The 15,581-nt window shown below is 35.3% G+C and overlaps 1 pseudogene; it reads right to left on the reverse strand.

Annotated features, from left to right (window-relative positions):
• Positions 1-7,447: 7,447 nt before the first annotated feature.
• On the reverse strand, positions 7,448-9,172 carry LOC141582394 (E2F-associated phosphoprotein pseudogene; annotated as a pseudogene).
• Between the last annotated feature and the right edge of the window lie 6,409 nt (positions 9,173-15,581).

The following is a 15,581-nucleotide window of genomic DNA, read 5'->3' on the forward strand; positions in this document are numbered from 1 at the left end:
TATCACTAGAAAGTTAATTGAATAGTAAGCAGGTAGTATAAATAAAGTTATACCAATAAATTTGATAAACTAGATTATATGGACCAATGCCTCAAAGATACATAATATACTGAAAATGAAATAGAAAACATAAATCACTCTGTATCTATAAAAGAAATTGAATCTATGAAGACCTCCTTACAAAGACAATTTTTACATCCAGAGAGTGTGTCTGTAGAATTCTATCAAACATTCAAGAAAGAGGGAAATTCAATATTACCGAGAGTTTGCAGAAAATAGAAGGGAGAATACCTCAAAAATTATTTGGTGAGGCCAGCATAACCCTGATAACACAACCTGATGAGATATTAGAAGAAATGAAACTTACAGATAGATATTTATCATGAACATATGTGGCAAGATATTAGCAAATTGAATCTAGCAATATAAAGAACCTCTGTCATGATCAAGCAGGGTTTACCTAAGAAATCTGAGGTTGATTTACCATAAAAAATAAATAATAGATGGGGAAAAAAGTTTACTGAATTCAAAGTCTGTTAATTAGAAAAAAAAAAAGTAAAGTGGAAATAAAGGAAATTTTCTCAAACCAATAAAGACAACCTATGGTTAACCTATTGCTAACATCATGATCATCAAGAGGTAACCTGAATGATCACTAAATAAGATTGGTAACCAGTCAATATTTTACTGGAGGTTTTATCAAGTTACAGTAAGTCTAGAAAGAGAAATCAATGGCATAAAAGTTAAGAAAAAAGGAAATATTTCTCTCATCGTAAACAGCATGAACGTCATTTTAGAAAATTCTAAGGAATTTATAAAAAATCTACTAAAATAATAAAATTAGTAACTAAGTAAACTCACTAAGTAAATTTTAGCAAGTTAGCTGTATGCAAGGATAATATATCAAAATCAATTGTATTTCTTTAAATTGTCAACAATTTTAAAGTTAAATGTAAAATATGTTTTTATTTATGCTGAAAGTAATATTTAGAAATATGTCATTAAAAGACATGAGACTGGTATAATGAAAATGACAAACATTACTGAAAGATTTAATAAATGGAGAAATATAACATTTTCATTGACTGGAACTCTAGTATTTTTAAGAGATCAATGTTTTCAAAATTGACTTATAGAATTAACTACATTCAAATCAACACCCTAATAGCTATTGTAGTTAGCTAATAAATTTGGAATTTTGGAAGGAGAAATACTCGGAAAAACAATGCTCAGGGAACCAAGAGGCAGCATGGTTTAATGAAAGGATCCTGGATTTTAGGTCTAGGTATATTTGAGAATCAAGTTCTGTCTAGTTTTAGACAAATGACTCGTCCATATATTTGATTATCTTCATTTGAATAATGAGGATGATACTTCCTACTTTAACACTTACTAAAAAACATGATTAAATATGGGTACATCTTAGAGATAAAATGTAGAACAAAAAGATACAATAAAGGGTCTATATTGTATGATTCTTTTATATGAAGTTCAAAACTAGACAACACAGGGCCGGGCGCGGTGGCTCAAGTCTGTAATCCCAGCACTTTGGGAGCCCGATGTGGGTGGATCACAAGGTCAAGAGATCAAGACCATCATGGCCAACATGGTGAAACCCCGTCTCTACTAAAAATACAAAAATTAGCTGGGCGTGGTGGTGCGCGCCTTTAGTCCCAGCTACTCGGGAGGCTGAGGCAGAAGAATTGCTTGAACCCAGGAGGCAGAGGTTGCAGTGAGCCGAGATTGTGCCACTGCACTCCAGCCTAGCACCTGGCGACAGCATGAGACTCTGTCTCCAAAAAACAACAACAACAACAACAACAACAACAAAACTAGACAATACTTACTCTGGAGATCGAGATCAGAATTCTTGTTACGTTTGGGGGTGATGGTCCTTGATTGGAAAGAGGCACTAGGAAAACTTTCAGACAGGCTGGAAATAGTCTGTATTTGGATCTGGATAGTGATTACTAGGATGTAAAAATTTATTGAGCTGCACATTTTAGGTTAATGTATTTTACTAAATATAAGTTGAAACTCCATGAACTCATGCTGCTTCCCCTATTAAAAACAGAGTTTGTGAAATGACACATATAAAGCATACAATGCTTGGTGTATCATTGGAGCTCAGTGTTAGCTTCCTTTTTCTCTTTAGAGATAACGAACAAGGTACCACATTTAACAGGACTATTAACGACAAGAAGGCATCTAATAGAAATAAATGCCATTAAAAATAAATCAGTATTTACATATTTTCAAATGAAATTAATGAAAAGAACAAAAGATATTACTTAAAAAAAATGCTTAACATAAACTAACATTTTCCAAGTAATTGAGGCTCTCCATGTCAAAGAGGGAATGGTTTCTTGAGTACTCAGAATTAGTGAAGGAAACAAATTATCATCATCTGCCTCTTAAAGAGTGATCGCCCCTCGCTGGAGGCATTCAAGACGTAGCTAGAAGACAATATCAAAGATGTAATAAGAGGGTTCCGACTCAAGTCGTTTAACCCTATGTTTTCAAGATATTGAATAATTAACATGTCATAGAAGGTCAGGCAGGGTGACTCAAACCCTTAATCCTAGCACTTTGGGAGGCTGAGATGGTGGATAACTTGGGCCCAGGAGTTTGAGACCATCTCTGGCAAATGGTGAAACCTCTCTGCTACAAAAAGCAAAACAAAAACAAAGAATTAGTCAGTGTGGTACCGCCTACCTGTAGTCCCAACTACTTGGGACTACCTGAGCCCAGGAGGTTGAGGCTGTCCTAAGTTGTGATCACACCACTGCACTCCAGCCTGGATGACAGAATGAGCCTCTGTCTCAAAAATGAAACAAACAAACAAACAAACAACAACAACAGAAAGCCCAGAAATGAACATAGAAGTTTCAGAAAGATGCAGCATATTCAGTATCATTGAAGCAGCCAAGGAAGCATATACTTGTACTCATTGCCTTCAAATAACATAACCCACTTTTTTGAATACATAGAATTTTCAAGTTCATGAATATACAGGTGAAAATTTACAATTGAAGCTAGATACTTTTGTCCAGCAGAAGGGGAAGTTGAAAGAAAATAAATATGAAAGAAGCATCACTGCATTTAGTTCTGTCTGTCAGACTGCAAGGAAGCAGGGGCCTCACACTATCTTAAATGACAATGATTTATTTTAAGGACTCCTGGAAAGTGAGAAAGCATCAAAAAAATCATTTTAAGGTAGAATAATTAGTACTCATGGAGCATGAAACATCATTCATAATATTCAATAATATGGGTTCCATAAACTACTCAGAAATTAAATGAAAACTTTTTTCCACTTTGTTTTAATCTCCTTTTTAATTATTAAACCTTCCATGTCTTCTTCAATAAAGCTATATACCTCATAATAAAACAAAAACACTAAACTTAGCTAAAGTGTACTGAAGCAGACGATAACCATTATGTGAGCCAGCTAGAAAGACTAAATGTGAAAAATTCATCAAGGCCACAGAACAATCCTTCCAATAGCAGCAATGAAGAGGAATAAACAGAATGTATGTTTGCTCTAAAAGCTGGGTATATGGTTTTGTGGCTCTGACCATACTGCCCTATAAAATAAATTAATACAGCTATATCTTTTCTGTGATAACCAATGTTTTCACTTAAAATATTGGTTGGAATACCAGAGTCTTATTCCTTCCATGCAGCAAAATTCATCCACTGCCTAGGCATCAATTTTCAATGCCCTATCTACCACAGTTTAAGACAGTAAATGTGTCTTCATGTCTTTGATAGAATATGGAAAAAGATAAGAGTTTTATAAACTCTCCTATAGTTTATGAAAGAAGAGAGGGACAGCAGAAATCCATACTTTATTTAGATTCTAAGAAGAAACTTAGATTAGATTAAAAAGCACAAGTGAAGAGCCTCAACATTTGGTCCAATTTTGTGAATAACAGGAAGCAAATGCTGGATTCCTTTCATTAATGGTCTATACATTTCTTTCTATGAAGAACAAAAATTTTTATTCAACAGGCATAATGAAGTACAAAATGCAAATATTCTTTGGAAGAAAACGCAAGGACTTAATTTTCTACTGACATTTAATGCATAAACATATAAAAGCCTATTTGGATGGATTCCAATAGTAGAGCTAAATTTTTCTACCTTGTACACAGTATGTCCTCATGCAGACATTGCTTTAAATCACGACTGTCTTTGTTCTGGAAAGCAGTGTTTATTAAAGATTTGGAGGAAAGGAAAAATAAGGATGCAGAAGATCTGAAAGTGTTGAATGGACTATTTGGGTTGAATAAGAGGAAGAAGTATATACAGAAGCTAGGGTTTTCTCTGTTTCTCTGTTTTGTCCTTACTACTGGCCCCCATTTAATGAGTTTTAGGAACTATTTTAGAAGAAAGAAGCAACATTAACTCTTTTAAGCTGGTAGGGTCTCACTTAGTAAATTAAGACCAAAACCACCAAATTGAATGTAATTTCAGTACCTTGTTAAGTCAAATGTGTCTACTAAAATATGTAAGTTAAAATAGTATAAGCTACGGTTTGAACATCATGATTATATGCTGAAAATGTCTAAGAAGTTTTCCCAACATGAATACAGTTATTATGTGAAAAATACTTGTATACACACAGCATCAGACTTTTTATGATGAGTCATTATAACTTCACACTGCCCTTGAGCCAACACTTTAAACATTTTTTCATTTCTGAAATATCTACTGCCACTTTCAGCCTTCCCGCTTACCCTTCATGCCTGAAGAACATTTATTCTGCATCTTTACTCTAGGTATTCCTAGGAGCCAGAATTGCTGCTCAATGTCATTTCAATTACTCTAGCACAAGATTTAATGATGATAAAATCATATATTGCTATTGTTTCATGAATTACTAGAATGGTAAGTTTCGGCATTCTTCAGGAATTCTCATGGTGTTCCATCTCTGGAAAAAATGGGAATTAATTTTAAAACTTGATCATAGCCCAATATAAAAAACAGTTACTTTATTCTTTCATTGAATGACTTACAAGTTCATTCATGTCAATTCACTGTCTTGAATATGAATGATAAATGTGTACATGTATTAGCTTACTGAAAAAAAGACAATAATTCTCTAAATTATATTTAAAATACCTGGGGATGTTATATTTCTATTTCAGAATGTTTAGAAAGTTTTAGAATCATTATATTTGAATAGCTTTCTTAATTATATTATGAATATGTCCTTATCAGATATTTTGAGCTAAACTATTATTCTCTCTATTAAGTACATACAATGATATTTCATATGTGTTCTATTATTAGGATGATAAATGTAATTATTGTATTCATTGCATGATGAAATATATAGGCAGTGCACCACCATTATGATCATTAAAATCTTAATGCAATTCTACCTCTATCCCAAATCAACTGTAATCGAAATAGTCTAAGTTCAGTGTATTATATTCATAGACTGAAAGAGATTACAACTCTCCTCTATGTCTCTTCCTAGTAGATAGTAGACACAAATTTACACAGTTATTGTCCTGTTACTGTTTCATGTCAAAACTATCATAAATATTTACTTTCATGTATGTTATAGGCATGCATCTGGTATATATCTACATAACTGTAATAAAGCAATTGACAGTTTTCACCTGCTGGACTCTGTGATTACTTCTACTTGGAAAATCTTTGCCCACTCTGTCAACCTGGAAAACGTCTACTTATTCATCAAGAATCAGCTCACCCAGTACAGTATTGATACTGAAGTAACAACTTAGGGCCAGAGTATACAAAAATGTAATATAGGGTATACAAAAATTGGTAAAACTCTAATTGTGCTCTCAAAATGTTATCAGTCTGAGTTTTTTGTGAGCTTCAGCAAATTACCTGTATTTTTTATGCCTCAGCTTCCTCAGCTTAAAATCAGAATAAAATAGGCCGGGCGCGGTGGCTCAAGCCTGTAATCCCAGCACTTTGGGAGGCCGAGGCGGGTGGATCATGAGGTCAAGAGATCAAGACCATCCTGGCAACATGGTGAAACCCCGTCTCTACTAAAAATACAAAAATGTAGCTGGGCATGGTGGCATGTGCCTGTAATCCCAGCTACTCAGGAGGCTGAGGCAGGAGAATTGCCTGAACCCAGGAGGCGGAGGTTGCAGTGAGCCGAGATTGCGCCATTGCACTCCAGCCTGGGTAACAAGAGTGAAACTCCGTCTCAAAAAAAAGAGAATAAAATAGTACCCATCTCAGAGGATTGTTTCTGGTGCCACTTAAGAATATGTGTAAATCATTTTAAAAGAAAACTAAATACACAGTATCCCAAAAATGATAGATAGCAATAACATAATCATAAAATTAATGTTCAAATATATTTAAGAGAAAATATTTATGTTCAAAAAGAAAAGAACAGAGGAATTGCAGTGAGGACTTAAAGATAAGAAAGGACTATGGTAATCAATAATCAGTAACTAGGGTTTCTATCTCTAAACATCATAATCTGAGATACCCATAATTAGTATTAATTAATATTAAAGGACTAAATTTTCCTCTTGAATAAATTTCCCGAAGTGTCTTCTTTGGGTTTCTTACTGAGGTATGCTGGGGTGAGCAGTTCAGCTGGGGTGAGCAACATTTGCTAATACTGTTTCTCTAACATCTAAAATAACTTGCTCATCATGGCAGGTAAGGAACTATGCCTATTCTAGCATTATCCTCATTCCGCATCACAGCTAAGGATGTATTCCTATTTTGTTACACATTAATTTTTCTGCATATTTGTGACCAATTGTATTGTAGATTGTTGGAAATAACAAACAATTGGTCAAATCATCAAGCTGTGTGTATAGATGCAACCCATAATCAGACTTATTTTTTTAGCTGCTTGGGTTGAGTGACTCAGAGTTCAAAGTTTACACCCATTTGTTCTCAAAAGTTACTCTGTGAAGACAAACCCATGCTATGTTTTACAAATCTACTGTATTTTATAATCTATACATTCACTTTTAACATATTTTAAAATTCCTTTCCCTATACTTTCTATTATTATTCAGATAGCATTTTGGCAAGAAAACTTTAAAATAATCATAAAATCAATACTTTAGATCCAAACTCATGAATTCATCACCATAGACCAGTGAAATGCATATATCAGGCCCTGCAAGTTTTCAGTTCTGTCCCTGATACTGAGCCATGCATCCATTAAAGTCTTTTTTTTTTTAAGCCTTCATAAATTAAGATATTTGAAATGGACTGATGTATGTGCTACAGGAGAAAAGTACCATGAAGCTAAGGAGCCCAATCAAATGAGTTTACAAAATAAAGATACATGGCAGCTATTAGATACTCTTCTGCATTCACTTGAGCCACAATGTTCACTAGTATATTTTATTTAATAACTGGATCATTTGCAAAGGTACATATGCTTCAGGAGTTAAATGTAATACTAAATATGCTCTGTGTACTAGGGCTACAGATTTATACAGTCTGTATTGAGTTTTGTACAATTTGTGCCTTTGGCGATCAAGGTACAGTGTGGTCATGCTGGCAGGACAATTCAAGACAGCGTCACTACTTGGAACAGGCTGTTGTTGATGTGACCTCTGTCATCCCAAACCATGGTAAGCCCTTCTCTGTGCATCAGCCCAGGCCTGATCTCTCTTATCTTCTTCAGGATCATATAGTAATTCATCATTTGTTAGAATCTCGTGTTGTTTCTTCTTTTTTTTCTTGGTCACCTGTACTGCTTTGTCTTCCTCCTCAGAATCAGAATCAAAATATATATCATCATAGTATCTCACTGGAGCTACTGCAACTTTTCCATTTCCTGAGGAAGATCCAGTTCCCAGAGAGGATAACTTGTCCTCCATTGTTTTCAAGGTTGAATTTAATTCAGCTTCCATTTCCTTTTCAAATTCATCTTCACTAGATGATTCACTTTCACAGTAAGACATTCTCCAATGAGTTTTTGTTTTTGGTCAGGAGTTCCACGTAAAAGCACATCCACTTCATCTTCAGAGCTGCTCAAAGCTGGCTCCTGGTCACTAGGCTCTTCGGTTGCGTAGGGGTCGTAGTCATCCGGAAGCTGGCTCATGGTGGCCTGCAGCGCCTACGCCGTCCACTGCCATCTGCAGCATCTATTTACTCTCGTAGAAATGCTATTTTACTCTTTTTCTTTTTCCTTATGATGACTGCAAAGGAAATTTTACCTCAATACTCTCCTATTGTTCAAGGTATTTCCTGAACTTTTAAGTGGTGACTTGTTAAGGATACCTTTCCACCTTCACAAAGCTTCATCTTCTGTTGTTTTCACAGTGTTAAAAAAAAAAAAAAAAAAAAAACTTGCTTGCTTCCTAGTTTTCTAAAAGGTCCCACCTTTGTAATCCTCCTTCACTGTTACTTGGTTGTTCTCTTTTTTTCATCTGTTCTGTCCCTATTCTACTTACTTTTGATACCATTTCAGCAACTGCTCCTCAGTGTGATCCCACATCATGTAAGAGACCAGGCTGGTTAAGGTTTAGGAGTCATGGGGACAGGTATGCTTAGCCCCTTCAAATCTCACCAGTGTCCCATGTAACCACCTGTTTCGGATCAGACAAAACTCATCCCAAATTACCTCAAGATCTGATAAGATTTCCTAAGACTCTAGCCTCAGATTCGCCAATGAGGATTTCCATGGAATACCTGTTGACCCTTTTACAGATCTCCTGTTCTCAAGTTCTGCACAGACTGTAATATGACGAAAGTCTGTCAAAAGCCTCTGTCTCTCATAGCTTGTCCAAGGGCTGAGCTGAGTTTTGGAGCATGAAATTAAAAAGTAGGACATATATTTCTCAGGCCCTATGTAGCTATTAGGGTTTTATTCCTTATGTCTTGTCATCTGTGATTCATAAGCATACTCTGTCACCTAATTGTGTTGCAAATGTTTTCACCTGGTTTTAGTCTTAATATCTGATTGATCTGTTTTTACATGAGGATTTGAAGTCATTCAAAATCTGTGTTGCTACTATCACCATATCCCTAGGATCCTCCAAATCAATGCATGTTTTGAATGAAAGGTGGTGATATTAAAAGTTATTCTGCAACAAAAGGCATAGATTGGGACTGCTCTAGTCAAACTATAATGTACGACCATTCTATCCATAGCCTAAGGATAACATTCACAAGCCTTAGCTTTGGGTGCAATATCCTTAAATATTTGGTCTTTACTTACTGCTTCATTACATCTCTTTCCATCACTGACTCAAATATATTCTATGCATTAGACACACTAACCCATATACGGTTTCATAAATAAACAGTGTTTTATGGCGGTGGTGTTCTTAATTGCACCAAATTAACCAGAGTCATGGAAGAGATTTACTATGATCCACTAACCCTGAAAGACCTTGGACAACTCATACAAACCCTTTATGATACTGAGTCTTAAGCATTCATAATGCAAGCAAGTGGTCGGGGGAGTGTTAGAGGGTTACATTATCATCAGTTTCTTTTGGAGGGGTTTAAGACACCAAACCTCTCTCTTAACTGACATAGTATAGTATATATTCTTAGACCAAAAGCTGAATTCATGTGAGTTAACGGCCTAAGTAATAGAAACAGCTTTTTTCTTATAGCACTAACATTTTAAGGAGTGATTTTACAGAGCACTAACTCTGTATATTCAGGTGTTTAAAAGTGGAAGCTTATTTGTTAGGAGACATACTGTCTAATCTCCCAACTTAGATCCAAAATCAAAATACTCCTATTGTGTGGGAAACTCCAGTTGTCAGAGGATATAATATTAGTGACTTCTCTTTGACAAAGCTTTGACTATTGCTTAGCCTCTGTCTCTCATAGCTTGTCCAAGGGCTGAGCTGAGTTTTGGAGCATGAAATTAAAAAGTAGGACATACATTTCTCAGGCCAAGCTCGTGATTATTGCTCAATTAGTTAAGTTTCTTTGTGTGTACCTCTGTCTATACAAACAGGCTTTTCTCATTATTGGTCCTTCTTACTCAATTATGGTGCAGAAGTCATAACTTATTTAGAATTAGTTTATTTACTCCTAAGAATAGTTTATTATCAAGATAGATATCTCAATCTTTATGAAGCAGAGTTCTTAAGCACTAAAGCAAAACGAGGAAGCACTTACTTAAAATGAGAGTTTGTCTAAGTTCTTCATTTAAAGGAAACATTTCAAGCCTCAACATTTTACCTTTATTGAAGATTATTTCTCCTTTCCTCAAGATAATAGAAATATTATTTAAGAAATCTATCTATGCTGTCATATATACTTCTCTGTTTTCTGTAAATTCTATTCTGTCCTTAAGATTCTTTAAAGACTCTCCACCTAGTCCTTCAAATTTGTAATAAAACTTTCTTCCTCATCTACACGATTGCAATAATTTTTCACCTGTTGTATGCCCATAGTACTTCATTCATACATCTGTATGTACATTTAACTTTATTGTGGTAATCTGATCAGATTTTTTCTTTCCTGCTAGTCTCTCTTTTACTTCCTTGTGAATAAAGGCTGTACCTTATTCATCTTTATATCTCTGAGCATAGCACAGTTGCCAGACATATGGTTAGCATTCAAAATATATTTGTTGAATAAAATGTTATTACTAAAAATGATAACTAAATTTTATTGAGTACATGTACTAGTCTATGGACACTACTAAGTTTAGCACAGATTTGCAAAGAACATGGTATTTTTTAATTCACTTCAAACTGAAGAATCTGATGCCCAGCGAAGAAAAAATTGCTTACCATAATATGGTTGATATAATCTTAACAAAGTTATTTAAGAAAAAATATTTTAAGTAAATGAAAAAAATATTTTATAGGGGTAGATGTGCTTAGAAAAAGAAGTAGACTTTGCATCTATCTGGGCTCATTCAAGAAAATTGCAACTTTACCAGGTATTTCAACAGAGAGAATTTATACTGAGAATTGGTTACACAGATGTTGGAAAGCTGAAAGAGCCTAAAGGAAATACTGAGTAAATTCAGAGATAGTAATTGAAGACAGTAGCTATTATCTATATTGTTTGGGGAACTAAAGAGAGGAGGTGGAACTGCCAAAATTTAGAAGCTCAAAGAAGAAATCCTATAGAGAGAGCTATTCTCAGACTTCTGAGGAGGAGATACTACTTAGCAGCTCCTGCTACCTCTGAGGGGGCATTTGGTGCCGGCATTGGGGGGGCATTTGGTGCTGGCACTGGAAATCCTGAAAAAGCAGAAATCTAACTGCTCATGCTGAAGCATTGCAGACAAGGGGAAAAAAGAAAAAGAAGAGAGTCTTTTCTGCCTTGCTACTGTCTTTCCATCTTCTTCTAGCATCTCTTATTGGCAGAACTCAAAAAACAGAAGCCACTGGGCAAGGAAGTCTAAGAAATGTAGTTTTCAGAGTCCCAGCCTCAGCATCATAAAGCAGTCTAGAAGTATGGGTTTGGAATTCCGACAATAGGAAAATAACTGAAGTGCCTGATTTAGATGCAATTTGAATTTTTGATGAGTTTATGTGAGATGGAAAAATACAAAAGGTAAAAGATTAATTATTTCAAATGTTTACTAAGCACCAGACAACATGTTAAGCTCCTAAAAATACTACTCATTCAATAAACATTTGTGGAACATATACTATTTCCAGCCACTGCAAAAGACCCTTTAGGTACAATGGTGCATAGAATGACATTATACGTTTTTCATGGATTTAGAAACTTGAAGGAAAATGGGCAAATAAATATGTGTTTATAACATGTGTACCTACATAACTTGAGTCACGTAATAAACTTAACAGAATCATATAAAAAATTAAGAATAAAGCAGTGATTTAAATTTTCAAGGGCTGTAAAGACTAAGTAGCACGTGCTAGACAGGATCTGAACCCTGAAATGTAAGAGCTGGGGTTTATGTCTGTCCCCAAGGTACCACTCTTCTTGGTGAGTGGGAGAGTCTAGAATGCCAGCTTGACTGCTGAGTTCTGCAGGTTCATAAAGGGAAAAGCTAAACATTAAATTATTTGATTTTACTCTTATTCTTTAGCTTCCTCAAAAATTACAAATGAGTATCTTACATGGATAGCATGCCAAGGGAAAATAAATTCTCATTAGTTTTATAAAAGTGTTTGTACTTTACATTTGTAAAGCCACAGTGCATATCTGTTTCTGCACTTTGGACTAACTAGATATCCTGTTGATCAATAAGTTTAGGGGAAAAAAACACTGTATTTCATACTCCAGTATGATTCCCTGAAAAAGCATGGTAATAAAATTTCAACTACAAAAGAATAGCTAGAGGCTATAAAAATTCCTCTTTTGAGCTAGATATATGATGTTACGTGCTTTGGTTTTTGTTTTGTTTTGTTTTGCATTTAAAGACTCTATTAGTTATTTCTCATGACTGCCTAGTAGCTATGAGTTGTATGACCTGACTCGCTGGGAAAAAAGAGAGAGCAGAATTCATTAGAGCTGAAAGGAATCTTTAGTGATTCAGAGCATTTGATTTACACATAAAGGAATTGTGGCACTAGAGAAGTTAAGTGACTGCTCTCAGTCTCCCATTATTAGCTTGTTATCAGAAAAAAAAAAAATCTATGAAATATTGAGATCATGACCACAGGTGCCAGCCCTTTCCACAATGTCATATATGTTAAATATATTTAGTTCTTCATAAAAGAAAAAGCAGTTAAATGAACTGGTGCAAACGGCTTAATAGCACTTAGAGACTTCCGTAATGAAGATATTGTTTAGAAATTCCTGGGACCTAGGAAGTAACTCCCAGTATCTCATCATTTGAAGCAGCTGATTTGAAAGATAATTTTGGTTGGAAAGAGGAATTCACCATTAATAATTTAAAATGGAGAATACAGGTTGGTGGGATTACAGGGTGAGAGCATTTGGGCACGGTAGCTTTAAGTAGATTCATAGAGTCCAAGGAAATGTATACCAGTATCTTGGCTTGAAACTCTGATGCTTCTTAGTGCACAAGAGACTGAGAATAATATGGAAAGGTGGATGTTTCCAGGGAAGAACCACCTGATAGGTTCTAAGTGACTTTATGTGAGATCTTCATGAAAAGAGAAACATCGAAGACTAAGTTTTATAGTCCTATATGTAGTTTCTGGAAGGTTTATTGATTGTAAATGCTATATTGACTGGTAGAATAAATTTCCCTGATATTTTCTCTTTACATTTTCCAAATAGTCTCTGAGCGAACATGGGAAAAAATAATCAGTTACTGACCTTGCAGAAGCAAACAAAAACTAAGCTTATGCCATTAAAAAAAGATTCTGATAGGCTACAAACAAACCAGGAAGCAGAAGTCCATTATGAGTCCTCCTATTCTAAAAATAGAATGATGATCTCTGGAAGTGGAGACCATCTGTTATACGAGGTCTCCAAATTAAGCCCTTAAGAAGTATTGTTCTGTCCCTGGTTTTTGAATGAGAGAGAGCTAGGTTGCAATTCTGGATCCTACATGAAGCCAGTGTGACCTCAAATAATTTGTCTAATTATCTGAGGCTTACTTTAAGATATAAATAATTGGCCAGGCATAGTGCCGCATGCCTGTAATCCCAGTACTTTGGGAGATCAAGGCGGGCAGATCCCTTGAAGTCAGAGTTTGAGACCAGCCTGGCTAAAATGGCGAAACCCTGTCTCTACTAAAAGTACAAAAATTATCAGGGCCAGGTGACACAAGCCTGTAACCCCAGCTACTCAGGAAGCTGAGGCAGAAGGGCCTAAACCCGGGAGGCAGAGGTCCCTGACTGCACTCCAGTCAGGGAATAATCAATTTGGTTCTTAAAGAATTCCTAATACATTTTTTGAACTATACGAACATAATTATTTTAGAAAGAATAATGCCTGATATATAATAGAATTTTGACACACCAGAATTACTGAAAATAAGTTGTTTCAATATGGTGGAAAAGATACACATGCAGCAGGCAGTTTGCTTTCTAATGTTTAACATAATTTGATTCCTTTTAGCACTGTTTGGACTTCCTTAAACAGAAAGGAGAAAATCATAAATAGCTCTCTGAAATACTCTGAAAAAAAATAGATAAAAAGGTATTGTAAGATAAGGAATGAGGGAAGATGAAGATTGTTGTGGAGATTCACCAGTTATAATATTTCACACATTAATTAGCTTTTGCTAGTTACTTACTGCTTCCCTAAAAATATAGGTCTTATCAGACACCTGAAGCCGAGTCAAAGAAAGGGCATTAACTAGGTCAGGTGAAGGACATTTGATTGACTTTAATCATTCTGTATCATATACACATATCAAAACATCATGCTGTGCCCATAAATACAGACAATATAATTTGTCAATTAGAAATAAAAGAAAAAGAAAATACATTTCTTTTCAAACTTTGAGAATAGAATGAGTTTATTCATACATTCATTTATTCAATATCATTAAGCAACTATTATATATACTGGAGATTTAATGGAAAACAAAAATCGACATGTACCTGACTATATGGAGCTTATAGTTTAGCTTAGGAAACAAATAATCAAAATCACACAAACGTGTAATTATAAACTGTAAAGAGTTCAATGATGAAAAATACAGAAGATACAGAGAATATGTCTCAAAAACCTTAATAAATCCAAAGGCCAGAAGGACTCCCATGAGGAAGAGACAAATTGGCTGACATCTGAGAGGCGTACAAGAGTTAACAAGGTGAAATGGTACGAAGAGAACTACTGAGGGCTAGAGAAAGGAAAGAACATGGGACCATTTAAGGAACTACACAAGAGGTGTTATGCTGGAGCACAAAGGCAGAAGGGCATGGAGGCAAGACAGGGTCTTGGAGGCACAGAGAGAAGCCAGATAGTTTAGAGCATGTAGCTCTTGGTAAAGATTTTATTGCTTATATTAGTCTCTGAAGGGCTTTAAACAGAGTAGTGACATTATTGAAATTGCATTTTTAAGTGCTGACTATTCTTAAAGGATGTCCTAGAGAAAGAGAAAAGTTGTTACCCAGAGAATTGTGAAGCTCATGCTGTTGTTCACTAAACAGATACGATAGCTTCATCTAAGATGATAATGAAAACAGAAAGAAGTAGATGAATTGAAGTTAGGAAGCAAGTTTATTTTCCTAAACTTGGTAGACTAGACATGGAAGGCAGGAGGAGGTGGAATGACAGCTGAGGGTTTGATTTGTGTCAGAAGAAGGGAGAAAGAAAAAGCAGCTGTAAGTGTAAAATTACTCTTATCAGTTGACATTATGCTCTGACTGATATGCCTTCATTGCTTCAAGGAATCCCTACTGGGAGAAAGTAGGAGAGCATATATGTAAGTAGGATAGGCTTGACCCAAATATACTGCCCTTCTTGTCTTTTTCTGATAAATATAAAGAATTTGATGATCTAGATAATCTTCTGAGTATACAGATGCAGTTTGTGGTAGCCAGCGTGCACAACATTTCAAAGGCCCTGTGATGGTTAATACTGAGTGTTAACTTCATTGGATTGAAGGATGCAAAGTAGTGATCTTGAGTATGTCTGTGAGGGTGCTGCCAAAGGAGTTTAATGTTTGAATCAGTGGGCTGGGAAAAGCAGACCTACCCTTAATCTGGGTGGGCACAATCTAACCAGCCGCCAGCATG

Source organism: Saimiri boliviensis, chromosome 2 (assembly GCF_048565385.1).
Source record: "Saimiri boliviensis isolate mSaiBol1 chromosome 2, mSaiBol1.pri, whole genome shotgun sequence".
NCBI classification, from domain to species: domain Eukaryota; kingdom Metazoa; phylum Chordata; class Mammalia; order Primates; family Cebidae; genus Saimiri; species Saimiri boliviensis.